Raw genomic sequence first — 27,532 nt, 5'->3', positions numbered from 1 at the left:
GCAGTTTACTAACAGAATCAACATAATGATTAAAGATAGACATTCAACTGGCTTGTTACAATCATTCACCTAAGCCTTACTCACAGTGGGTTTGATGAAAATTCATCCCATCTACTAAATGCTGGGTGCTGGGCTACAACGACACATAGGACATTATTTCTGTTCTGGATGGGCTCCTAAACCGGTGGAGAAGCCAAGGAACCACCCGTTTTGGAAGACGGAAGAGTGAAGGGTGGCGAGGGAACCCCAGGGCTCCGTGGTGTGGAAAGTAAGGAGAGATGAAAGCAAAACCTTCCCTGGGGAGTTGACCGCTGCTCCGGGGAGTGTTGTCCAGAAAGAGGAGACTGTTCTGGGAAGATGCCTGGCTCACTCAGACACCCGCAGGCCCTTCTGGCCCAAGTGCATCAGGATGAACTGGGCTTCCTCGCAGCCAGCCGTGCTGGAGATGCCCTGCTGGCCCAGCTCCCCGTCCGCCCGCTCTGGTCTAGCTCGCATGGCGGAATGGTTACCTCTTCTGTGGTTTTCTTCTCTCCCACTAGAGCGTGAACGGGGAGGGTTGTGCATATGCCACCGCCCTTGTGTCTACGATCATTACGCTTTGAGTACGTGGCCAACGAGAGAAGTCTGAGTCTCACGGAGAGGCTGGAGAAGGCAGGTCACCTTGCGGAGCAGGAGCCAGGAGGCCCTATTCCCACAGCGACCCCGACCCTCCTGTGGCTTCCGGCGAGGCCTGCTGGCAGCCCAGGCTCTGGCTTCCCCGGAGGTGCAGCCAACCCAGGAGATGAGGCGCTCTCTAAGACCCTCCACCTGGCGGGCCTCTGATTCCCCCTCATGAAGCTGTAGAGCTTCAGGGAACTTTCCAAATGAGTGCCTTTCGGGGCATTAGCTCCGTGGATACTCGATGGCCTTCGCTGCGGGATTAGCCCAAAGCAAAGGGAAGTGATGGAGTCGGGGCAGAAACTGTACTCGTCGGGGAGGAGAAGCCGGGGAGGGCGGACGTCCTCATGTTCACCCCCCACCACCTGTCGCGTGGTGTTACCTGTTTAGCAAAACAAATTCTCGGAGTCTCTGCTCTGTGAAAGTGGTTGCGTGGATTCCTCCCTGCGGGAAGCCAGCCTCACACGCAGAGAAGGGAGCGAACACAGCTGGAGGTGGGGGTTTCCGACACTGACACCGACACCGACACCGACACCGCACTGGGGAAGGATGAGCTGACAAATGCGCAGGTGCTTTGGGGTTGTTGAGACAGACTGTTGAGACTGGTTGTCATGGGAATGAGGAGGGCATTTTGGAGGACGGTCGTTTTCTTCCCGGGTTCCCGTCACATCCCCTCCACCAACCGATTCCTTCTCCCTGGTCAAATACAAGCTCTTTTCTATAATCATTTCCTCCACCTCCCGGGACGGGAATTGTCAGCCAGGTGCCAACACCTTCAGCCGCAGAGACAGAGTGATGCATACCTGAGGGCGGGGCTCACGCGTTACTGGGGGGCTCCTAGACAAAGGGGGTCTGCAGTGGGCTCCCCCCTTTCCTTGTATGCTCCTCCCCAAACCCCACTACCCAGGCTTCAGGCAGCATAGGCTTCCTCGTAAGTGGGAATATAAATTGGAGCCAGCTCGGAGAAAAACCGGTAAAAAACATCTTAGATCTGCAGTGATATTGATTTTACAAGTTGTCATTTTTTTTTACAAGTGTTTAATTTAAAAGGAAATGTAGTTAAAGAAGTTATGAATATCCTTCCCCACGGTTTTCTGGTAGGAGAAGGGATGGAGTCCGGGCAGAAACTGTAGGTGGAGAAGACGGGGAGGGCCGATGTCCTCATGTTCACCGCCCCCCCCCCCGCCGCCTTAACTGTCGTGTGGTGTTACCTGTGGTCAAGAAAGTATTTCTTGGGAGATCCCTGGGTGTCTCAGCAATTTAGCACCTGCCTTTGGCCGAGGGCGAGATCCTGGAGTCCCAGGATCGAGTCCCGCGTCGGGCTCCCGGCATGTAGCCTGCTTCTTCCTCCTCCTGTGTCTCTGCCTCTCTCTCTCTCTCTGTCTATCATGAATAAATGAGTAAATCTTTAAAAAAAAAAGAAAAGAAAAAAGATAACTACTTATCAACCCCCTTAAAAAAAAAAAAGTATTTCTTGAATGAGTGTGTCTTCTGATTCCTCGAAGGCATTCTAACGAAACGCTGGACCGTTGTTCACGTGCTACAGCGTCCCTCATTTTAAGTTAATCAAAATTTAAAAGTTAACTTTCTAAGCGGGTCTGTACTATTTGCTCATAGGACCAAAAAAAAAAAAAATAGGTTGGCGGGTTAGGCAGGCCTGTAACATTGACAGCAAATTCAGCTTGACGACTTCTTGGGAACAACGGTCAAGCAGGGACACTACTTGGTTCCTGCTATGGACTAAACTCCGTGTATTAAATTCATATATTAAAGCCAGGATGGGCCCTGGAGCCGGGGGTCTGCGCGGGGTAGTCAGGTTTACCAGATGGGTTACTGTCCTCTGCAGGGTCCTCCCTCTCTGATGCAGTTCTACGCATTTGAACAGGTAGTGACATGGTCGCAGCCCCCTACCGGGACTTCTGTGGCTTCCTCAACGCATCTTTATCCATCACCCAACCCTTCCTCTCAACTTCAAAGATGATGGGTCTCCGCACCTCTACTGCCGTCACCTCTACTTTGGTTCCAGCATCGTAGACTCAAACCCTTTTCAAGCTGCCTCTGAGCACTTCCAGGATGCTTGTGCTCCTGAGCAAAACTGAAATAAAATCAACCTCAACTTGCCCGTGGTTTATTCTTCTTCTCAGGATTGCTCTGGGGTCTTGCCCCCCACTGTTTCCTTTTCCTAGGGCTGCCGTTCTGTTGGGCTTCGACCCTGCCCTTAGTCTCCTCTCCCCTCCCTTGCCGCTGTGCAGTGGACTCCTGGGTTCTGCCTCCGTGGGTTTGACGGAGGGAGCAGCTTCCGAGCCAAGTACTAATGGGCGATGACTTCCCTAAAACACGACAGAACTCACTTGTAATCCATTGTATTTTCTTGGTTACTCTTTGGGCCAGTGGACTTCCTTCTGTTACCTGAAACATCCCTGAGATTTCATTTTTAGGAACCCTTCCTTCCTTTCTTTCATGAGAAGTAACCAAATCTAGCCAAGCTGCAGGTTTTCATCTGGTCTAGCCCTCGTTATCTCTCCGGCCTCCCTTACCTTGCGGTGCTTCGCTCCCTCACCTCGGGTCACGCACACTGTTCCTCAGCCTCACCAGGCACAAACCACAAGGAGTCTGGCCTGGCTGCTCCCTCTTCCCTTAATCGTCCACAAGAATCACACCTCTTCTTTGGAGACGTTAATCAGATGTCGCTTTCACGTGGAGTCCTGCCCTGATCTCTCGGCCCACGCCTCCGGGCCTATCATTTAAAAATATAGCGTGTTAATAGAACATTCGAGCCATGGTAGGCCCACAGGTCAGGGAACAACAGCTATTAAAAGCATAGTTCATGGGACACGTGGGTGGCTTGGTCAGTTAAACGTGGGAATCTTGGTTTCCACTCAGGTCATGATCTTAGGGTTGTGACATCCAGCCCCGCGTGGGCCTCCACTCAGTGTGGGGTCTGCTTGAGGATTCTCTCTCCCTCTGCCTTGTCCCTCTCTTGCTCTCCCTACTCTCGAATAAATGAATAAATAAATCTTTAAAAAATATATCGTTCATCATTCACAGTGCCCAAGGGGAGGGGGCGTGCCATGCTATGGGAGGGCAGGCAGGGCAGGTGCCTCAGGATTACTTACTAGGCAGAGGGAGGGGGAAACTGTGGGCAAGAGCCTTGATCGTGGTTTCTGAGGGAGGGGATGGATGAGGCAAGGCAAGGAGGTTTAGGATTGGCTGGTTTGAGTGATTTCAGCATCCTCTGGGACATAGGACTGTCCTTAATTGTCTGGCACCTGGCCCTGGGGTTATGAGGGCAGGTAGATGGTGGCCTGTTGTGTGGGAGCCCAGGAAGGGAAGTGGTTAAGGTATGGACCGTGGATTGGTTGGTTTGTATTTGAAAAGCGTGCCCTTGAGAGGGATCTTCCTCCCAACGAGGTGTAGACCCCAAGCTAGGTGACTCAGACATTTTATTGGGTTGTCCAGAGCAAGCCATGCCCAGCTTAGTCAAGTCAGGCAGATTATAACATCTTTTGATAAGGTTTTACAGCATCAAATTTATAAAAGCTAGCAATATTGTTAATGCTTTTGTACCCCTAATTCCTCTTACTCTAGTTTTTTCCATAGAATTTTATCCTCTTCTAACGTATCATCCTGTATGTTTGTTTATTACCCGTCTCTCTTCTTTAGACCATAGCTGTGTGACGATAAGAGATTTTTTTTCTGTTTTATTAACTGATATTCCCAGAATCTAGAACAATAGCTGGCATATTGTTAGTATATGTGCTCAGTAACTTTTTATTGGGTAACTGTTTATTGGCAAACACCTTTAACTCTATAATCTATAAACTGTTAGCATTACGTCCCATGTCCCATGTCGCAACCAAGATTCTGAGATGCTACACTCTGGCTAAAGATCCCTCTGATGTTCATGAAGATGGACAGGATAGTCTGGACTCTGAAACAGAATCGAACTACTTGAGAGATCTTAGCCTCAGTCTATTTAATACTCTGGGTTGTTTGTTGTTGTTGTTGTTGTTGTTGTTTTAATGTCAACGATTATCCGGATGCAGTATATGGAAAAATATATTGAATATTCTCAACCCAAGCTCTCCCAAGCAGCCTTCTTTGTGAATGGATGCCAGTGCCTCTTTACCTGTGATCTTCCGGGAATTGTGAGTTCAGATTCAGAAGTGGCGTGTCTCTGCCCACATCCACTGTGTGTGTGTGTGTGTCACAGCTGGAGGGGGACGAGAAGACGAGAGCACACACACACCTCTGCAGACATGCCAGGGGATAGAAGGCTCGGGATGCTACTCATGGCAACCTTTTATGTCTTCTTTTCTAGTCAATCTCAATTTTTTTTTCATGTATTTTGAAGAGTGATTACCATGGAAACTATTAAAAAATCTCAAAAGCATTATAAATTCTCCACTGAGAACCTCTAACAAAGGGTGCCTTACAGATATCAACTTTCAAGTCTTTTCTTCATAATTACACATCATGTTTACCTTGTTTTATACAATGAAAAAAAAAAAAGAGCCCTGTACTATCAACGGAGTTGTTTATAGTTTACGTTAACTCGTCTTTATCACTTGCGAGCTCAGTCTTGGGTTTGGATTTCTAAGGGAAAATATCAGATTTGATATCTCAATAAAATGATTATGTCCCTTTGGAAAAATTTCCTGAATTTATCCATATGGCTTATTTTATGCTTAAGGGGGGAAGAAAAGCTTTCACTTTTATGACAGAATGAGAATAATATTTTAAATATCTCATGTGATAGGAATCATAACAAATGTTGTCAAAACATTGTGGAGATCAGTATGCCAGAGTTTCCTTTTTTAACCACCTGCTTTATTAAGAAAAATTGAGAGCTGCACACTGAGACAGAAATTATGAAAACACACTCGGTATGCTTGGAACCAGAGGCTTTGTCTTTTGTTGTTACAGTACACCGCAACGATGGAGCGTCTGGAGAATTGAAATCCATTTTGTTTTTTCACTGCCGTGCATAATGTGCTGAGATTCAACAATTGCCAACTGGACCTCTTCCTACGCTGTCTCTATCTGCACGACATGCCTTCTGCTAGTCATGATAATGAATGATAAAAAATTACACCAGTTGGTGGCAATGTTGTTTTCACAGCGATGGTCACTCAGTTAAAAATCACAGAGCTATGCTTATTCCCCCCTTATTAACGCTGTTATTTTGAGTTTCCAGCTTGTGCTACAAGTTATTTCTGGCTCGAAACCGAAGCCAGGTTTTCTGTAACCTCCGAGTATTCATCTTGTTATCTCTGAATCTTTTTCATTACTGAAGGCAAACTAAATGTGGAGTAATAAATAGCAGGGTTGTGTGGGCTGAACAAGCACATTCTGAAGACCACAGGAAACGATGTCAGACTTTGACTTGCCTCATCAAGAAACTATACATACACGCAGGGGAAAGCAGGTTTGGATCTTGGTTCTCGGATGCCGCTCGTCTGGTATTCTGTTTTAGAACTTATTACTTAATAGGCAGGGTATGTGATATTTAGTGAAAACTTCCCTGAACATCAGTTTTTATCCAACTAAAATCAGAAAACCCTCCAAGATAAGCAATTGATAAAGTTTAACTGTCGAAATTTATTTCACGCACAGAATGGACAGATGGGATACAAGAATACGTCTGGTGGTTGGAAATGGAGCACATACATTCATTGGCCTAAACTTGAGCTAGAATTCTTTACCCTCTGGCTCCGACTTCTACTCATCAAAGAAATCTTTCCAGATCACATCCCAGTTGGAATTAATATTTCTACCTCCACTGTCGCCAACTCCTAAAATGCCTTATTTATATCTCTGCTATGGTGCTTATCACAACTTGGTTTACATCGACTATTTGTACACATGTGTTAGTCCTATTAGACGTCAGCTTAATCCATCCGAGTTTACCGGATGTCAACCAGGCGCCAGCCACGCTGCTGGACATCAGCGCTCTGAACTTTGCAAACTCACTGGCTTTGTCTGGTTCAGTTGTGTATTCCTCGTTGTTCCTACTATCATGAGACATCAGTAAGTGTTTGGTGACTTTGAGGAGATTGGAGCCCACATCTTTAAAGGACGGTGCTGGTGTTCTTGTTTCTTGATTAAGTGCAATTGTGCAAACGTAGTGTCAAGGACCAAATAGATGAGCCAATGAAAAGAGAGTGGACAGAGACCCAAACACCGGGGATAAGGCAGACGGGGGAACAGCAAAATACAGCAGGTGGTTTTAGCAGGAAAGATACAGCGTGGGGGAAATAATAATAGTAATCATAGTCACGAAACAACCACTACCACGTTTACTGAGCTACATGCTTTTGATGAATTAGCTCATTTAAGCCCCCGACAGCTTCCGAGGTGGGCATTATTATCACTATCCCCCTTTTATAGATGAGGAGCCTTGTAGGTGTTATTGTTGGCTTCCTACCTGAGTTGTTTCCTAGTTCTTCCTTTCTAAGTATCTATTTGGTTCAGATACTCACCTTTTCCAACATAGATCAAATAATTCCCTGAAAATTGATGTCATCCCCAGCTCTGGGAGAGGTCTCCATTGGTTTAGCAATAGCTCCAACCCTTGCCAATGATTTGTGTTCAGGAATTCAGGCCTAAGATGTTAAGTCCATGGTGTTGCCTGGTCACAGGAACTGGTGTAGGAATAGGCACGTGACCCACTTTGGGCTGAAAAGCCTTGCTGGAGGCTCTCAGGGGAAAAGATCCTTCTCACTCTGAAAAGAGATGTCCCGAAGCAAATTCCCTCTCAATTTAACAGTGAGCAGATACAAAGTCAGAAACCGCTGCAGACATTTTGCCACCATGACAGGACTAAGGAGGACTTCCAGTTTGATCAGCAGTTGATGCATTTACTCTCTTTGAATGTCAGGCTGGATCAGATGTTTTTGTTCTGATTCGTTAGTTGCTGCTGAAAACATCCTGTTTGACACTGACGGGAGGCATAAAAGAGGTTAAGTGATTTTTCCAAAGTCATACATATGGTAAATACAAGGACTAGCTTCAAAGTCAGGTCCACGGGACTGGCCATCAACCCTTTTCTGCGTTACCTCCCTGTGGCAGTCTGGGGAAATTCGACATGAATTTGTGCTTTGGCTGAGCTAGTTTGGGTTAATAGGTTTCAGTCTCTGTCACTCTTTTGGACAACTTTTCCCAGCACCCAAGTTCTGCTTTCGGAGACCTTTAATTGGCCCAATATCTCTAGTCCATTCCCTCCTCCACCGTCGGTGATCGGAGCCACTTTCTTAACCCCCTGGCTAATGAGTGCAAGGCTGTTTCAACTCAGATGAGTCTCTCAGAGATCGCGCCGACACACCCATCTGTGAAGCTCCCCTGGTAGGACATTCCAGTGCTCTGATGGGTTCAGCTACTCAGTCTCCTAAGAAACGCAGCCCTGATCTGGCCAAGTGTTCATTCTTCCTCACAATGCTGTGATTGGGGCTGCTGCCCTCATCCCTCTTAGTCCTCATATACCAGAGTCCAGGATCTTCTTTCTCATGTCAACCCAGCCTTAAGGTTCTGTGCTTGGCATTTAAAGTAGAATGTGGCCGGGACTGTACATGTGTTATGATCAAGGATGACCCGTGTTTGCCACTAACTAGTATGCAATGCATTGTGTGAATAAAGAACTACAATGTCTGAAAAGATGCAGTTGGCGTAAAACCTACATTAACTCAAAACTCGTTGATGGGAAGAAGAAAAGACAAGACAGAGAAGTTATTTTGATGGCGTGTGTGTGTGTGTGTGTGTGTGTGTGTGTGTGACGGGGATATTGTATCTTGTTTGTTTTTTTTTTTTTTTTGTATCTTGTTTTTAACAAGTCTCTGAAAACCCTCAGTAGTTAATGCTCTCCCTCTGCCCTACCTTCTAACTCTACCTCCTGAAGGTTCGTGCTGGCTTCTTTTAGGATTTGGAGCTCTTGCTTGGTGAATGTGAAAAATGGAGACACAAATAGCTGGTGTATTGAATTGCCCCAAGGACATAATGAAGTTATCTTGGCAGATGAATCAAATGATAGTTCTTAAGCAAAAATCAGGAATATAATCTAATGTTTATGTTGTATTGCCAAGAGTCACATCTTTTAAAATTTCAAAGGAGAAACTAACCGCCTGGAAACCTTGATAAATGTATGTTGACATCCCAGAAAAGAGTGGCTATTCAATTACTTCCATACTATATCAGCTGAACCAGGAGATGAAAAGCATATGGTTGGAAAATGCCCCCAAGTTCATGAGGCCTTTGACTGTTTCTAAAATATTTGATATTAATATCCCTTTTGAGTTGGTCTCAAAGTATTTCCTTTCAACAAAGAAATTTGAAAGAAGAGTGGCCCAAAGTTAGGAGTCAATTCAGATCACATACACAAATGTGCTTATTTATACCTTCATTCAGCCAGTCAGTAAATCACAAACCTTGAAAATATTTTTGGAGCACTCACTTTACTGTGGACTCTGTGCTAGACTCCAAGAGTATCAAAATGCAACAGAAAAGAGGTTCACTTAAGAAGCCCGCAGGGCATTGGGGTATGGAGGAAGGGATTCAGATCCAACGGACACTCATCTGACTCATTGAGACCGATATGTGCCCTCCCAGAGGCTGGGAAGATGAGGTGGTAACAAGAAGGGTGAGTGACGCTCTCCAGGGAGGAAGACACCAGGAAAATGACACATGGACAGACACATAAAGGAAGGCTATGCTTCTCCATACAGAGAAAGAGGGGTAAAATTACAGGGTAGAAGAAAGAGGTGTGGACGCATGAAGCCGCACGAAGGACTTCTTGACATAGACCACAGACTCAGTGAGCAGCAGAGGGAGGGAGGACGTATGACACTGGAAAGATCAATGCGGCCAGATCAGAAAGGGTGACAGGTTCAGACATTTTAATTTTATACTCCAACCGAGTCACTGACAGACTCTGTTTTAATGAATGGTTCTTTCGAAAATTTACTTGACAGTAGGATAGAGGATGGGGAGGAGAAAAAGGCTCTGTGTTCACAATAACTAGAGGGAGCATGTGATTTTGTCTGGCTAGATCTCCCTGTGAGGTAAAATGGCCCATTTCTTCTATCTGAAGAACATCTTCTCTCCTCTTTTTCATTGTCTATGATGCAGGTGGGAAGACCTCACCCTCTGGATTTGGGGGAGAGCATGAGACCCAGGCCTGGCCAACGCTCCGCAGCCAGTCACCCAAGTCGTCTGTGTGAACGAGAGCAGATCATTTAGCTACTGTGTGTCAGCGTCCTCCAGTGAGAAAGGTAAAGGATTTTTTTTTTTTTGAAGGGAAAGACTGGTATAAAACAAACACAGCAATGAGGACATAGTGGGTCTGCCATAGATATTAATTGAATTTAATTCTCTCCATGAGGAGCAAATGAGGTCATGTGTATGGAATGCTTTTATACAGAAATACTCAGATGTAAATTTTTTTTTTTCTGGACAGGATTACAGCATCGAAAGGAGAAGAAGAGAGGGGTGCAGAGATTATCTGAATCAGCCTTACCTTTTTGATTAGAGCGTTCATTTATACTTTAATACATTCCAAAGATAAAATTGCATCATTTATAAAGAAACCGAGAACCCGGGGGAAGATGGTCTCAAGTCAACATGGTTTACTGGTCAAGAGAGCAATACAACTGCCTCCTCTCAACCCAGGCTGCTGTGCTGTCCCTTATATTTTCTTCTTATAGAGGAAGTTGTCATGGTGATGTAGTTAGGGAAAATAATGGGAGTCTACCCTTAGAAAACCAGGCAAAGTTAGTTTCGCTTTTATTATTTTCTGACTCAGGACTTTCAGAGTGTGTGTGTGTGTACATCACATGTGTACATGTATATGTACATATAAAATGTTAAAATATCTTACATCCAAACTGGTTATGGTACCTCCAAAATTGTAGGTAGATTCAACTACCCCTAGTTAAAGATAGTCTTGCTGTAAAGAGGAGAAAGGGTAATAATCAATATGCATTGAGCCATTACAATGCATAAAAGCCATGCATTTAATGCCTGTAAATGAAATTTAATAACCATCCCCATTTTACAGATGAAAAGATTGAAGCACAGAGAGGCTCACACCCTGGTCTACGTTTACAGAGCTACTTACTAGTAAACCTCAGATCTGAATCCATGAGGTCTGACTACTGCAGATCTGTTCTTCACTTCTAATCTAAAGATAACAAAAAATAGCACCAATCTGTGAAAAATCCACTAGGATATTTTACGATTTTCTTTCTTTCTTTCTTTCTTTCTTTCTTTCTTTCTTTCTTTCTTTCTTTCTTTCTTTCTTTCTTTCTTTTTTTCTTTCTTTTTCTTTCTTTCTTTCTTTCTTTCTTTCTTTCTTTCTTTCTTTCTTTCTTTCTTTCTTCTTTCTTTCTTTCTTTTCTTTTTTTTTTTTTTAGATGTTGGTTCTAAAGCAATTCCATAGCTAAATTCTCATGTATCATAGGAATCAAATCCCGCAGAAGTTTCCCGGAAACCCTTAAGCTGACCTCTACAAGTGCCAAGGTCCTTCCTGGACCTGGTTAGTAACGTTTGAGCCAGAAGAGGAATGGGCAGGGTGAGTTGGCTTGGCTCTCTACCTAAATTCGCAGGGACTTTGGACTCATGTGGGCGTGGCCGAGGAGCCATGTGCCCCTCGGACACAAAACTCGAAGCCCACTTCCTCCTTCTTCTCCTTTCTTCTTTTGCTCCCTCCCAGCCAGGCCTCATCTGTCCACGGATGATCTGTCAAGCGGGTGGAGGACATGGGAAACTGGAATGTGACGGAGAAAAGATAAAGCAAAAGCATTGGGGGATGTTCAACTAAGATCAGAATTGCTCGACTATAGTAGTGAAGGAATCCTGTAAGAGATGAAAAGATGGGAATTTGAAATTTTGTAATGAACACCAACCTTCCCTTGCTTGTGTGTTGGGGAGAAAGGGACAGACGGAAGACTCCTTTCTCCATATTAACTACCAATAACCCTTGACTCCGTTTGAAAGGAGCAAATTGATTATAAGAAGTAGGAGAAGATCCAGGGCTTCAGGATAATCTTTTTCTGAACGGAGGCTCCTATGTGTTTTGGACATTCCAGATCATGTAGATTTTCTGAGAAATCGTCTAGACAGCAGTGACCTGGGAACCACACAGAGGTGAATTTTGTATTCAGTGGGAGCCTGCATTAGATCCATTTGATGTAAAAACCAAAGAATCCCATCTATCCTACCACGTAATGGCACATCAGCCTCCAACACTGTAGAGTACCGCGCTCCTGACAATTTTACAATAAAAAAAATGTGTATGTAATTCTTCCCAGAATCATTTCTGTGTCTGCTGTTCACTCATTTTAAATGTCTTTTGTATTCCCTTGGTAAGTAGTGAATGTTTTCCTTTCTGCCTCCACCGGCTGTTTTGTCTAATCAGCTTTCTTGGACAAGTGGACAGAAAACATTTGTTGAATAGCCTGTGATAAAAGCTGTCAGGAGCGGTTGAGAATGCTTTTCTAGCTTACTTTATGCAGCCATGGAAGAAATTAGATATGCATGTCATACTGAGGGCATCTCATTTTGAGACTTAGCTGGGGCTTTGGAAACAATACTAATTTTCCAATTAGAGTCCATGTAGACCATGGAGCTCCTTATGAATGAAAATCAAGCATGGATTGCGTTTAGACGAATTCCTTGAAGCAGGATTAACAATACTCAGGAAAATAATGCTGGCGGTAGTCTTTTGTAGGTTGTTAGGTTTTAGGTTGTTAAAGATCATTTACCCAAATTCCTAATTTTATAAAGAGAGATGAGACACAGAGAAGGAAATGGTTTGCCTAACGTTGGCTCCCCACTCAGTGCTCCTGGCCGTCCCCAGGTAGATCTGTGTTGAGATTTTTGCGTATCCTTCCATCCTGGAGTTGACATCGGGATTCATTTGATATCCTTATTTACTGATTTATAGGGATGGCACCAAACTCATTTGATGTTCTGTATTTGCCGTTACAGAGGGGTCATTAGCTCGTTACTTCCATTTCCAATTTTTTTCTTTCAGTGACTTCCTTTCCACCCTAGAAAGATGCATATATCCTAAAATTAGTGAACTGGAAATGAGATGAAAAGTTTGCTTCTATATCATTTGTATTTCCTTGATTGGCCTAGAGACTGGAGTATTTTGTTACAGTTGCATCACTTTTCTTTCCCCAGGATACGTCAGAATGGTCGCGCTTTGTATGTGTCTCTAAATAAGTCTAGGGCTAAAAGGTCACACGGAATTATCGAAGCCTCCACCCACAGTATTTTATAACTGAGAAATTTAGACTCAGGTCACTTAAATCAGGAGTCACAAATCCAAATATTTACATAATCTAGGCAAAGATGCTGGCCTAAGACATAGGACTAGACCTCTTTCATTTCAACCAAACTTAGCCAATTTAGGTTGAATTTCAGAAAACTGAGTAGTCCAAACGTTAGGCTCCTGCGGCAGGGCGCTGTACATAAAAGGCCTCCGGATCTTAACTCTGATTTACAGCCAGTGTCTGAAGGCTAAGCCACGACTTGGAAGCGAGGACCAAGAACCTGCTCTTCTAAATCTAAGCGCCAGGCTCCTGCCGCGGCACGGTGCGGCCTTCCCCGTCGCCTGACGCCTCCAGCTGCTCCTTTATTTTGATCACATCATCACCGGTGTTGGTGCCGCTAAGTTACACTGGAGAGTGTTCCTTGGCAGCAGCGGCAGTCCGCCAATAATAAAAAGTGTTTTGAGGAATTTTCTTGACTTTCTACTTCACGGGTGTGTGTGTGTGTGTGTGTGTGTAGCTAGTGTGTGTCTGTGTGTATTTATAATGTGCGTCTGCACGTGCGTGTGCATTGGTGGTCACCTTGGCTCGTGAGCTGGATTTCTCTTCCATGTTACGCCGCTCAGTTTTGTGGGCGCGGGTGTCTCAGCTGCCGTAGTTTCTGTGTCCGAGCTTCGAAAGGTTTTCTTCCCAGGCCCTCGCAGAGCATCCCCTGTTCGTCGTGACCCGCGTAAGCCAACAGCCGATGCGTCCTCTGGGCCCTTTCTGCAGACCATGGATAGGCTCAAGGGGCACACTCTGGAGGTCGATAAGGCCCTCGTTTTCAAGGACCTCGAATCCAGGGGGAGAGGCAGTAAAAAGTGCAAACCGTCCCAAGAGTCCGTGGTGAGCGCCCCGCGCGACCTGAGGCTAGGAGGCCCATGGGGCCTAGAGAAGCAGCAGCTGGCACAGATTTGGAGGGTAGCGACCGCTTTTGAGAAAAACTAGGCTTACTCAAGTTCCAAAGGGTGTATTGATGTTTTCTAAGTGAAGCAAGATTCAGAAAGGCATCAGGAACAGCAGGGAGTGCCGTGCTGGGACCCAGAGGTAAGCAGGAATGTGAGCCAGAAGCAGAATGAGCGATCGTGTCAACTCTGGGGATGCGGCTGAAATTCAATCTCGCCGAGCAACGACTGAGAAGCAGGACGCGATGAGAGATCAGACCGGAGATGTCGGCCGGGGACCCTGCTTGCTGTGTCTTTTCTCTTTCCAGCGCATTTGGCGACACCTCTGAGTGTGGAAGTCAGGCTGGCCCACGCTTGCAACGGGGAGAACCCGGCTGCTCTCGGTGCCTGAATGCAGCCAGAGCCGCTGACGGGCCCACTTTGACCTTTGGCTTTTGAGGAAGGCGGTCGGAGCCTTGAGGACAGTCCGGGGAGCCATCGACTTTGACTCGCAGAGACTCAGGACTGCAGTTAGGGAGGCCTGGGCACGTGGTACGGAGTTTGGCGAAGCAGAAATCCCTCTGCCGACCGGGAATAGCTCTCCAGAAAGTGTTAGCCCTCAGCCGCTTGCCAAGATTCCTTGGGCACCAGATCGTGGAAGGTGAAACGGCCCGACAGGGTCTTCTGGTGATTCAGTACTGGGTACAGACACGGTAACCCACGTCTAGGCGTGTTTTATTGAGACAAGCTCGTCCTATGAGAGGGATACACTTTCTAATATTTCTGTGGCCTGATTTAAAACCCGTATTTGTTAATGTCTCAGCTAGACTCAATCAGACACAATAATCTGGCTTATTAAATACAGGATCAAGCGCCATATAGTACTTGGAGCCGGCTATCTCCGAGTTCCTAAGAATTCCATAGCTGCAGAAACCACCTTCGGCAATCACCTGGTCCCTAAGAGGGAAACCACATTGGGTTAGAATGTTCAGAAACATCGATTGATAGGTTCTGTAGAGCTAGCACCCCGATTCACCACGGAAGATAAGTGACACAAGACGATCCCATGGGATGAACCGCTAATTTCAGGGAATGTTTTCACCAAATACGAGGACGATTTCCTATCAGGCCACAAATTAGTATTTCCTTATAAATGCAGTGATAAATGTTTCGATTCTTTGTCAGATATTAGATAAAAGTGAGTGCGTGTTTTTTTTTTTAAACAAACTCTGTCTTCTATTTAAAAACATAGAAGGTAAAAATAAGATTTTTTTTTTCCTGCACTGGTTTCTTAGTTATTTCCTGGTAGATCCTGTAGATTTGCTGAAACAATATTTGTAGGTTGAATTGTGCCTCTCGAAAAGGTATGTTGAGGTGTTAACCCGCAGAACCTCAGAACGTGACCTTATTTGGAAACAAGAGTGTAGCAAGCGTAATGAGGTGAGGTTACGGGGGCGTAGGTGGGCCCTATTCCAACGTGACTTCTCTCCTTATAAGAGTGGGGGAGAGAGAATCCCAGGGAGTAAGCCACGCAAAGGCAGAGGCAGAAACTGGAGTGACGCGTCTGTAAACTAAGGAAAGCCAAGGACTGCCAGCCCTCGCCAGAAGCAGGAAGAGGCGTCACTCAGAGCCCTCAGAGGGGCCAACCCTGCAGGTACCTTGATTTGGGCTGATAGCCTCCAGATCGGTCAGATAATCCGCTTATGTTGTTTTAAGACACCGGGTTTCTAGTACTTTGTTACGGCAGCCCTAGGAAATGAAGGCCCAACGGGAGACTCCTTTCCTCCGCACTCCCCCGCTTGAGAGGATGACCTGGAGCTGCCCGGAGACGGCCTGGTCCCTGTTTGTTTCGCGGCCGTGAACTGCCTCCTTCCCTTCTTCACGGGGTGTTTGGCCAGGTGGGTACCCAATGAAAACCTCTTTCACTGAAAGGTAGGCTTCTTTCTCTTTATGGAAACGTTATGAAAAAGAAGCCACTCGGAAATCCTCGTGGTGCCATGTAAGCACATCTTTTATTGTCCCTCTTGATTATAATTTATATAAATTAGCTCCCAGGACTGTGACGTGTCGGTCGTCTCTACCGTGCTGTCCTCATGACGCCTCTTCAGGACTCTATGTCCTCAGGTGAAGGAAAACCAACCCCAGGACAAGTGGCCCAGGTCTCAGCCTCCCAGGCAGGCTTGTCCTAGCTCATGTGGCACATTTGGGTCTTCAGTCTTCCTACTGATTGATGACAGGTGGGCACTAAACTCCAGGAGGCATGGAAAAATCCTTGGATTTGACCATTTTCCGAGGCAAAACCAGGGATGGGAGTCTGTGTTAGTATGACTTGGCAATAGCACTGGGCTAGTAAAATATCAGCAGCCGGTAGATCGTCATAAAGTCTAAGGAGACCGTCCTTGGTGCTATTACCCCAGCGACTTACAGTCCCCCTATCACATCTTAATTTGCCTTCTAATTCCTGTTCAATTTTGCCTGTCACTGGCTTCGTTTGATTTCCAACCAGACAGCGCGTCCTGACGTTCATTCGTTATATTGTGTCAGATACATTTTTTTTTCCATTTCAGTTTAATTTAGACAATGACAGTCTAAAAACTGAGATAGCCTTCGATCTATCACAGCCTTATAATGTTTGTTTATGATAAAGCAAACACCATACGTAAAGAGAGAAATAAACAGACACCACGTAAAACAAACCCTCCTCCTCAGGCACAGCGTGGTCCGTCAGCCAGGAGGGTGGGTTCAGTAGCGAGGGGCTCCACAGCCGTGGGCAATGTTGCCCCCACACGGCACCCACCATAACATTAGTCGGTTTAATTAAACTGTGACCAAATCCGTTGGAGTGGCCCAGCCATTCCACGCTGTCGGGGACCATCCGATACCGCACTCAGTCCTCATCAGAGCGGACGCAGCTGCTCTCCAAGAGCCTTACCTGAACTGTGAAGACGCACGCGAATCGGAGACGCCACAACAGAGGTATCCAAATACGTGCAGTTGCAGGATGTGCTACTTGCTTGGTTTGGGTTCGTGACCAATTTAGTCACAAAACAAGGGAAGTCTGAGCGCACTGTGTCTTTCGGCGGCCCGAGCTGCAGACCAGTTGGCCACGCAGTCACGTCTCGACCCTGTGAGGTAGTCTGCGCTGCTGAGCGTGAGAAGTGGTTCTCACAAGTCTGGAAAAACCGCAAGAACTATCTCCAAGGATAGTAAAAGCTACTATGGCTTGAATGCTGTGCCCTCTCCTCCTCCGCCCCCCAAATTGGTCTGTTGAAATCCTAATCCCCAGTGTGATGGGGGCGGGGGGTGAGGACGTGAGGAGCCTTAGGTGGTGAGGGCTCTGTCCTCAGAGAAGGAGCCAGATGACCTTGCGGTAACGCTCTGCTCTCCATCACCGGAGGACTGAAGAAGATAGCATCAGTAGGTCAGGGAAGCAGGATCTCGCAGACAGTGGGCCTGCTAGGACCTTTCTCTGAGACACCCCGGCCTCCCAGCCTGTGAGGAATGAAGCCCGTGGGCTAAGCCCCCAGTGGGTGGTGTTTCTGTGATTGCAGCCCCAGCCGACCGAGATGAAGGTGCATCTTTCAAAGGATGAGATTAAGGCCGCTGTCGTTTTTAACTTACATTTTTAGAGTTTTTGACTTTGAGGCTTCACCATTTGTGTGTTCTCCCTCCCAGTTGCCACCCCATTGTCTCTAGTAGGACACCTCGCTTGCAATACAGAGGATGGGGAGAGAGTCTCGCTCGGTAGTTAGGGTGTTGCCTGCACACGTCGTACAGCTGAGGATTTGAAAATCAGAAAGTGTTCATTTGGATCCAATTCTGCAATTATTTAAGCACGTGTGCTTGGAAAAGTTGACCTCTGTGTGTTTGTTTTTTCTTTATGTGCAGGCAGGAGTGTGTTAGGATAAGACCTGGGTTAACTGGAATTCACATTCCCAGCGCTGGAGCCAATTTATCAGTGCTGCTTGGGGTGAGAAATAATAGCCAGAAGCAGCAGGATGGGGCACGGAACTTCATTACAGGTAAGAAGTATGAAAACTCTCTTCTATTGCCGCGAAGGGCAGACGACACAAAGGGTCAAAATCAAAGAGAACCGAAGTGCAATAAAATTGCTCTCTGGCAGAGAAAACTCCTTTCTTTAAAATATAACATTTTTTTTTTTCTCCTAAAAAGCCAGGGACTCTAATGACACAGTAAGTAGAATATGTTTTCAGGTATTTTCAGTCAACCAGAGACCTAGGACTCGCACTGTTTTAGACACTGTTTCTCTGTCTTCTATGACACTGTATTTCCCTGGTGTCCCATACACCCGCGGAGTCTCTGCTGTTCCTCCTTTTATCCTTCCAAGTTTGTTTGCCTTTAACTGGCCGGTGTGTGCTACAGTTCCTTAGAGCCGGGCCTGCACCTTATTCTCACCCTGCGGGAAACCTCACATACAACCACGGTTTTAATCATCACCAGATGCTAACAAGTCCCAAACACAAACTCCCAAGTCCTGACCTTTCAGTAGTTTCGGGCCTGTCTACCCAGCTCTCTGTTTCGCGTCTCCCTTGGCTGTCTCTAAGCCACCTCAGATTCAACACATCCAGAGACGAATGCCTGGTTGTCATCTGGAAACCTGGATTTTTTTCCCCCAAGGGATCTCCTCAGCCCACGATGTCCATCAAGTTGCGCACATGGAATGTTAGAGTCCATCCTGGAAGCCTTTCCCGCCATCTTGGATTCACAAACCTGTCTATAGATTTCTCCCATTTTTTTTTTTTTGTGACCAAGCTAACGCCGTGTCTTATTTGAACTATTAACAAATAGCATGTGTTCTCCCATCAGGACACATGTGGCTGGACACGTCTGGAAGCCGGCGGTCGAGGAAGCTCACGGTGGCATTCTCAAAGTTCCATCTTCTCAGGCACAAGGTGTGGTGGAGAAGGGTGTGGAGTAGATCCAAAGGGCGCCCAACATTTCCAGCCCAAGGAATTGCTGGTCAGTTCTCTGACTCACCTACCACCTCATTTTATGACTTTCTTCTTCTCTAACACTCTGTTCCATCCACATTGTTCTTCACTCAGTTACTGGAATGAGCTCCCCACTTTGCACCTACTGATGGCCCCACCTGGAAAGACCTTGTTGCCCAACCTTATTTCTCATATATCAGCCCCAACATCACTGCCACATGGAAACCTTCTCCAGAGTCTCGATAGGTCAAGTTGTCTACCACATACTCCCACAATACCATGCACCTTCCTTTCATTGTATTTGTGACAGCTTTAATTTTACATTTTTTCTGTAATTTTTTGATTAATGCATAACTCCTCTGTGAAACTCTCAGCTCTTCAGCATCTAACACAATGCGTGGCACATGATAGATGTTTGCACGGTATTTGTCAAATGAATAGTCTATTGTTACAGCATAGTGCGTAAGCGAAAAGGGAAAAAGAAAGTCTTGAAAGGATGACTTGTAAGTCTTTATTTCAGTGGTGCTTCTAAATTTGAGGAGGGAAGTGAGCATTTTTTAAATACTAGATTTCAATCTCAAAGTTGAACCTTACAGCTTAATGGGTGTGATAGAGAGTAGCACAAATGAGTAGAATTTAGTTTTCAGAGGAAGTTGGATGGAAGCAGGCAAAAAACTTTCTTATTGCAAAAGGTGTCATGGGATATTTAAAAAATCATAGTTCTGTTCTTTGGTTTAGGTTTTCTGATAGGAAATGAACCAAATAAATGCAACACTGCTGAGCACTTCCTTGAGTTTTCCCCCACAAGTTCTTTCTTTGATATTTCTTGTCAAAGTGTGCATACTTTGTTGTTAAAGGAAATTGTCAAGGCAAAAGGAGTGACTTTTAATCTGGATTTGGAGTGGGGATATTTTTTTTGAAGCATTTTTAGACACCAAATTGAAGAGTACTTAAGTGAAGTTTCATGAGAAATTGCTCTTCTATCAGGTCTCAGAGGGAACCTGAGACTTGGCATGTTTTTTCATTGTGTCTCTTGGAGAGAGAAAGGAGAAAGCTGAGATGCAAGCAAAAAAACACTTCAAGTCTTTGGGTTTTAGGCACTTATGTTATAAGGATTCTTGTTGAGAATACTGAGTTGTGTGGAGGATTATATTAATGAAATGTGAATCTATCACCTGCCACTTGTGGTTCAAATTCCACTTGGGTGGGAAATAAATGGAATATATTTCACTGACTGATATAATTTAAAAGGTGTATGTAAAACATATTGGGAGCTTATATCCAAATCCCTGAAACTCTATACCATCAGTTTAATGGATATTGTGGTTACCAGCTTAATGGGCGTTGGTATGATTTAATTTTATCCCACTATGTTCATACTATTTTTATCTTTTTTTTTTTTTCAGCCTAATGGTTTAGTGAGCAGCATAATGATTCGGGGTCAATAGGACACTGACTGACACTAACTGGATAAGACCAAGAATCTTAAGTTTGTCATCTTTAAATTTTTATTTAGTATTTTATTTTGCACACTTGTGTTAGTAATTGGCCTTCGAAACAAATCGTGTGAAATAAAAGGAATTTTTCTCTTCAGTGTTTAATGTGAGTAAATTAAAATGTCAAACAACATACTGTTATGTTATCAGAAACCTACTATTTATCAAACAACGAGTACAGTGTCAGCCACAGTGTTGGGAACTGCACTGGTTAGTTCTTGCCACAGTACAGCTGTGTAAGAAATTATGCAGACACCAGTGACTTAGTCACTTATTCTCATCAATCTGCTAGTCAGTTATGGTGGTGTCGTTGACCTAGGCTGAGCCTTGCTGGGCAGCCCAGCTTCAAGCTGCAAATAAGTAAAGTGGCAGGAGCAATTCTACTTCATATGTCTCTCATCCTCCTTTGACTAGCGAGCCAGTTGAAGCATGTTCTTTTCATGACAATGGCACAAAAGGAGAAACAGAAATATACTAGATTCACTGAGGACCTAGGCTCGGAACTGGCATATTTATCCATCTACCCACATGTCACTTGACCAAAGCCAGTTATAGCCAAGCTAAAAGTACATGAGAGACACACTCATGGCAAAGATATTGATGGGGGGAGTGCTGAAGAATTGGGGCCAATCATTCTGTTATAGGGATACTTTAAATTCTTTACAATTGTTACAGAAACTCAATGCAAAATTTAGAGATAAAGAAACTAAGCCTGAAGAGTTTGACTAGCTTTCTCCAGTTCACAAAATAACTAAATAGCACGTTAAGATTCAACAACAGGGATCCCTGGGTGGCGCAGCGGTTTGGCGCCTGCCTTTGGCCCAGGGCGCGATCTTGGAGATCCGGGATCGAATCCCACGTTGGGCTCCCGGTGCATGGAGCTTGCTTCCCCCTCTGCCTATGTCTCTGCCTTTCTCTCTCTCACTGTGTGCCTATCATGAATAAATAAAAATTAAAAAAAAAAAAAAAGATTCAACAACAGGTTTGTTTGACCTCAGTGTCCATGGTTTTTTTTTTTCTATTAGAGCATTTTTAAAAAAGATTTTATTTATTTATTCAGAGACACAGAGAGAGAGGCAGAGACACAAGCAGAGGGAGAAGCAGGCTCCGTGCAGGGAGCATAACGTGGAACTCGATCCCGGGTCTCCAGGATCAGGCCCTGGTCTGAAGGTGGCGCTAAACCGCTGAGCCACCCGGGCTGTCCATATTGGAGCATTTCTTAATGTCATGTTTCTTTTAAAGTTTAAAAGTAAGTAGAAAGTACTAAGTAGAAAAAAGAGGAAAAAGGAATATTTTATAGACATAGTTTTTCTCCTAATTTAATTTTACTTTTAAAAATATTACATAATATTCTAAGTAAAAAGTCAAATTTATGTCAACAGATTTTTGCTTTTCCTTATATCTTCATCTTTCTTAAATGTTAGGAAAGAAAAGGGACCCCTGGGTGGCTCAGTTGGGTAAGCATCTGCCTTTGGCTCAGGTCATGATCCCAGGATCCTGGGATCGAGCTCCAGCATCGAGTCCTAGCATCGAGCCCTGGCATCAAGTTCCTTGCTCAGCAGAGAGCCTGTGTTTCCCACTCCCCCTGCTTGTGTGCTCTCTCTGTTGTCAAATAAATAAAAACTAAAAAAAAAAAAAAGGTTAGAAAAAAAGAAAAAAAGAAACAAGAGAAAATTCACTATTCAAAGAAAAAATAAAAATTTGAAATTATATCTAAAATCAAAACTCAAAAATCTATTCTGATTCCATTTTACCATAAAATGCCTTGGAATTATGTTCTTATGAATTTATCTCAAAAACTTTTTTTTTAATCTGAATCCTGATGACATATTTTCATCTTTCTGTTTTCCAACTTTCCCAGTTTTCTAGTTAAATATATTGAACATTTTTATGATCCTATATTCAATATGCTAAATTCTATGGTTATAAAGATCAATAAAAGTTGTTAATAATTTATTAATGCCAGTCATGGTCTGGCTCTTTATCCATCCTAACTCAGTATTTATAAACACCATGTAAGTTAGCAGGTGATTAAACTATGTGCCTGGTAGATAAGAAGCTCAAAGACAGAAAGACACATGCTCTGTTTTCAATATTTTGAAGAGACATACAACCAGGGCCTGTCTGAATCCAAAACCTGTGTCACTAAGCACTTTGTCACATTATTTCCACCCAGGAGTGGGTCATAATCTAGTGAGGAAATTGAGAGAAGGAATAACAATAGGGAGAGAGATGGACAAATATAGATAAAATTGCAGTGCATTATCTTTGAAAACACAGTTATGTGATCAGTGTTATGGAAACACAGTGGAACAAATGTTTAGGTCCACTAGAAGAATTTGTGGGGAAACAATAGTAGTGGAGAAACAAAGAAAGAGCATCTACAAGTTGTGACTATTAGAAAGCAAAGGCATAATTCTTTGGGGGATGTTTCTGTGTTTATTATTCATGCTGCAATAATACTGTGTTATAACGAAACACAAAATCTTAGTGGCATAAAATAATAGGCTTTTATCTGGCTCACAAGTTTGTGGGTTGAGTGGAGAATGACTGACGTAGGCTAGGCTTGGCGGAGAGGCTCTGCTGATCTTGGCTGCATTCACTAACTCTTCAGGAGGAAGGGGGGTGACCATGGCTGGGCCCAGCTACAGAGTGGAAGCTTGTATCACGTTGTTCTCATCTCCCTCCTGGAACTAGCGTATGGAGATAGCAGAGGCTCAAGAGACTGCCTTAGAAACTCACACTTTTCTTAGGATCTTAGGCTCAAAATTGGCACAGCACAACTTCTGACTTATTCAAGTTATCAAATGAAGTCAAACGCCTAAGCCAAAATAATATGGGAATGTATCCCACCTCTTTAGTGGAAGGCAATATAAAGTAACATAGCAAAAGACAGGAATACAGGGAAGGGTGAAGAATTGAGAAGAGGATAATTCCAGGAAGATGGCAGACTAGGAAGCACCAGAAACCTGTCTCCCCACCCAGACAACAATTGCCCTGGGAGACTCTGTCTAGTGTAACTGTTTTGGAATTCTGGAGTCAATTGAAGGCTTGCAACTTGCAGGGGAAGACTTGAATGGTAAATTGTGATTAATTCTAGTCAAGTTCAGCTGTTAGGACGGTAGCAGCTCCCCATCTCCCACCCCTAGCCATGTGGCTGGCAGCTGTGCATATGTCCCAGAGCAGCTTGCACACAGTTTTCAGGAGTCAGGGTGTGCAGAAGGAACCCTGTCCTCCAAATATCCAGGACTTGTGCCCTGATCATTCATTGCTGATCCTGGTCACAGAGGTATAAAGAAGTGGTGGCCATAATTGTTGCACCTCATTGTTGCAAGCCTCTCTCTGGCTGCGGTGACTTCCATGGGCTTGAAAGGGCCACTGGTCCTTCAGTTTTCATTTTTCCCTTTTGGGAGCCAGACATTGAAGACTTAGGATGCTCAACAGCAATTCTGTATATGGGGGAACTAGAAAGTGACCACATATGTTGAAGGGAAGGTACAAGCTCTGTAAAGGTCTTAAGTTTAGACCTTAAGGTGGACCCGAAGCACAGAGATGGCCATGACAATAAACAAGCAAACAAAATACAAAAACACCCAGCAAACCCTGGGGAAGAGGGGGAATCTGATTGCCAGAGTTAACCACATTATTAGACTCAAATGTCTGGTTTTCAACCAAAAATCACAAGGCAGATATATTCAAAATGCTAAAAGAAAAACTGTCAACCAAGAATCCTATATCCAACAAAGCTGTCCTTCAGATGCAAGGGAGAAATTAAGACATTCTCAGATAATGAGGGAATTCACTATCACTAGACCTGACATGCAGAAAGTACTGAAGGGAGTCATGTAGATGGAAATGAAAGGAGAGTAGACAGTAAATTGAAGTCATATGATGAAATAAAGAACACAGTAAAGATAAGCACATGGGCAATCATAAAATCTAGTATTATACTAATGGTGTGTAACTCCACTTTTTGTCCTCTACATGATTTAAGAGACTAAAACATTTTAAATATCATTAGTCTGTAAGCCAATATTATTATCACTTCAGTTTGTAACTCCACATTTTGTTTTCTACATAATTTAAGAGACTAGTGCATTAAAAAGGATTCATTTATGTTTTTGGTCACACTGTACAAAGATGTAATTTTGTGATATTAACAACTAAAAAGGATAGAGACAGAGCTCTTAAGGAAGCAGGGTTTTTGTACATTATTGAAGTTAAGCTGGTATAAATTCAAATTAGAGTATTATAACTATAGGATGGAAAGTGTAATCCCCATGGTAACCAAACAGAAAGTAAAGAAAAAAAAATACACGAAAGGAAGTGAAAAAGAAATGTAAACACTTCATACAAAAACTCAGCTAAACCCAAGACATTAGTGTGGGAAATGAAGGACCAAAAGGCCTGCCTGGCATATAGAAAACAGATAGCAACATGACAGAAATAAGTTCCTTCTTATCAGTAATTACTTTAAATGTAAATGGATCAAACTCTCCATCAAAAGACAGAGATTGGCAGAGTAAGTGGAAAACAGCAACAACAATACATGATCCAACTCCATTCTGTCTATGAGAGACTCACTTTAGATCTGAAGGTACAAATAGACGGAAATGGATATTCCATGCAAATAGCAACCAAAAGAGAGTGGGGTTACTTGCTAACATCAGACAGAACAGAGTTTAAATCAATGCCTAGTGATAGAGCTCTGGGTTCAAATCCCATCTCTGCACTGCACCAACCTAAATGACCCTGGTCTAATGGCCTAAATTTAGAGAGATCCAGCTCTCTTGTTATTTGATGGAGGTTGCTTTTCACAGCCATTGCAAGGATTAGATAGAAAGCATACGAATCACATGGCACATATGAGTCATGTGTACATACATTCTATTCTTTGAATGTTTAAAAAACTTGCTTTTCACCCCAGCAATAACTGGCTCAGGATGAATCAGCAAAACCATCAGGGGAAGTTTGTGTGGCAGCAGCAGATGATATGGCACGCTGAGCCCTAAGGAGCTGTCCTAGAATTAAAGGAGATCAAAAGGCCCAGATAGCTAAGTGGAAGCATAATTCTAGGTTGGATTATGAAAAGAAAAGGAGTTACTAGAGGGGACGTTATTGAGGAGGTTGGCAAAGTTGACCATGTGCTGTATGTTACATAACAGTACTTTGTTTTGACATTTGGAAACTTGGTAATTATATTATGGTTTTGGTAATAATGTTGTGGTTAGGTAAGAGAACGTCCTTGTTCTTAGAAGATAAATACTGAGCATGGAGCACTTGGGTGGCTCAGTCGGTTGAGGGTCTGACTCTTGATTTCAGCTCAAGTCATGATCTCAAGGTCCTGAGATCAAGCCCCTTGTCAATCCCCACGTGGGGCTCCACGTTCAGCGGGGAGTCTACTTGTCTCTCTCTCCCTCCCTCTCTGCCCCTTCCCTTGCTTGCATGCTCTCTCTCTCATAAATAAATAAATAAATAAATAAATAAATAAATAAATAAATCTTCTTTAAAAAAAGAAGATATATATTGAGTATTTAGTGGTGAAGGGTCATGATACCCAATTTACTCTTAGTGGCCCAGCAGAATCATAATAGGATTAAGAACAGCAATAATCAGGACTATGTAATTAGGAAATCCAAAAGCATCAAAATCTTAAAACTTGATGAAGCCGCATAAAGGATATATGGTATGCATCGTACTGTTCTTCTTATAGGTCTGAAAGCCTTCAAAAAAAAAAAAGTTGAAAAAAAGGAAAAAGATGAAGACCGAAAACATGATGTGCCACAGTTGGAATACACATGTATAATGTCTGCAGTGGATGTCTGTTAATTAGCAAAGGCCTAAACTCCTCGTGAGATACATTTTATATAACCTACCGGAACCCGTAGACGTATTTACGCCTACGTGTATGTACAACAGAAACGGGAGTTTCACAAAGCACTATCTATTCTCATTTATCTTGGCTTATCCACTCATAGATTGTCTTGTCTTCTGTTTTATTCCATCCTATTCTACTGGATTTCATCTTTTTAAAAACTTCTCTTTGCCTCCTACTGAATTGATTTAATCATGTCCTAATAGGTTACAAGCCAAAGTCTGGAAATCACAAAATATGGGAATAAATGGCAAGACATTAAGTGTGAGCGGAATTTGGAGGTAGAGAGAATCACACAAACTGACATATATTCACCAAGGAGAGGGAATTAAAGTTGTTTCATCAAGGAAAGTACAGCGTACGCCAGAGGCACTCATGTACAAGCTTAATAGGTTTTTGGTCCTTTTGACTTTGATGTTTTTATAAATCAGTATAGTTATACTACAGAGAACAGTTATACTACAGAGAATAATTTGGTGATAATAGTTGCATAAAAGTTCTTTACAGTGACTCCTAAAAGATAGCTATGATTTAATTCTAATTACATGGGTTTCAGTTAATGAGTGTTTTGGTGTATTAAGTATTTGTGCATCATAGCATGATAATAGAGATCAGATTACAGGCACAGTTCCAAAGAGCTCACAATTCAAGTTTATAAAGATAACCCTAAAAATTATGTCCCCAGTAATGAAGGCAGTGAATTTTTTTTTGAACTTTTACTATGTACTAGGCTCTGTCCCAAGTGGCTTGTAAGAATCATCTCATTTAAATTCATAGCAACCTTGCAAGGTGATTACCATTATTCAACTTAATTCACAGTGAAAAATTGAAAAGCTCAGAGGGGTGAGGCTCCTTTCCTGAGTCTGCACAGCTAGTAAAACCAGGGGCTTTTGGTTCTACTATCTAAGGGCAAGACTCCTAAACAATAGGATATAAGCCGGAAGAGGTATGAGCGGAATTTCCCCTAGAACTTATAGAGAGAGTGTGGCCTTCCGACACCTTGATTTCAGACTTCTGGCCTCCAGACCTGTGGGGGAATAAATTCTCATTGTCTTACCCCGCACCCCCTCCCCCTGCCCATGATAATTTGTTACGGCAGCCCTGGGAAACTAATGTACGCAGCTTGAGAAAAACAGAAATATTCATTGAATAATCAGGATTTTTCTACAAGTTGAGGGGCAAGTTGAAGATTTAGGAACCAAATATGAGGCTTAGGCAACATAATCTTTGAGGAAATTTGCAAAGGCCTAGATTGCTGAATCCCCAGGTGCAAACCTGAATGCAATAAGGTTTGGTACGTAATACTGATCAAGAATTATGCCTCTTTGTTGTGTTCGTGCTTCATTTCGCTTATGATTCAATA

The sequence above is a fragment of the Canis lupus genome, chromosome 3 (assembly GCF_011100685.1).
Source record: "Canis lupus familiaris isolate Mischka breed German Shepherd chromosome 3, alternate assembly UU_Cfam_GSD_1.0, whole genome shotgun sequence".
In the NCBI taxonomy this organism is placed as follows: Eukaryota; Metazoa; Chordata; class Mammalia; order Carnivora; family Canidae; genus Canis; species Canis lupus.
This window is presented reverse-complemented; position numbering follows the sequence as displayed.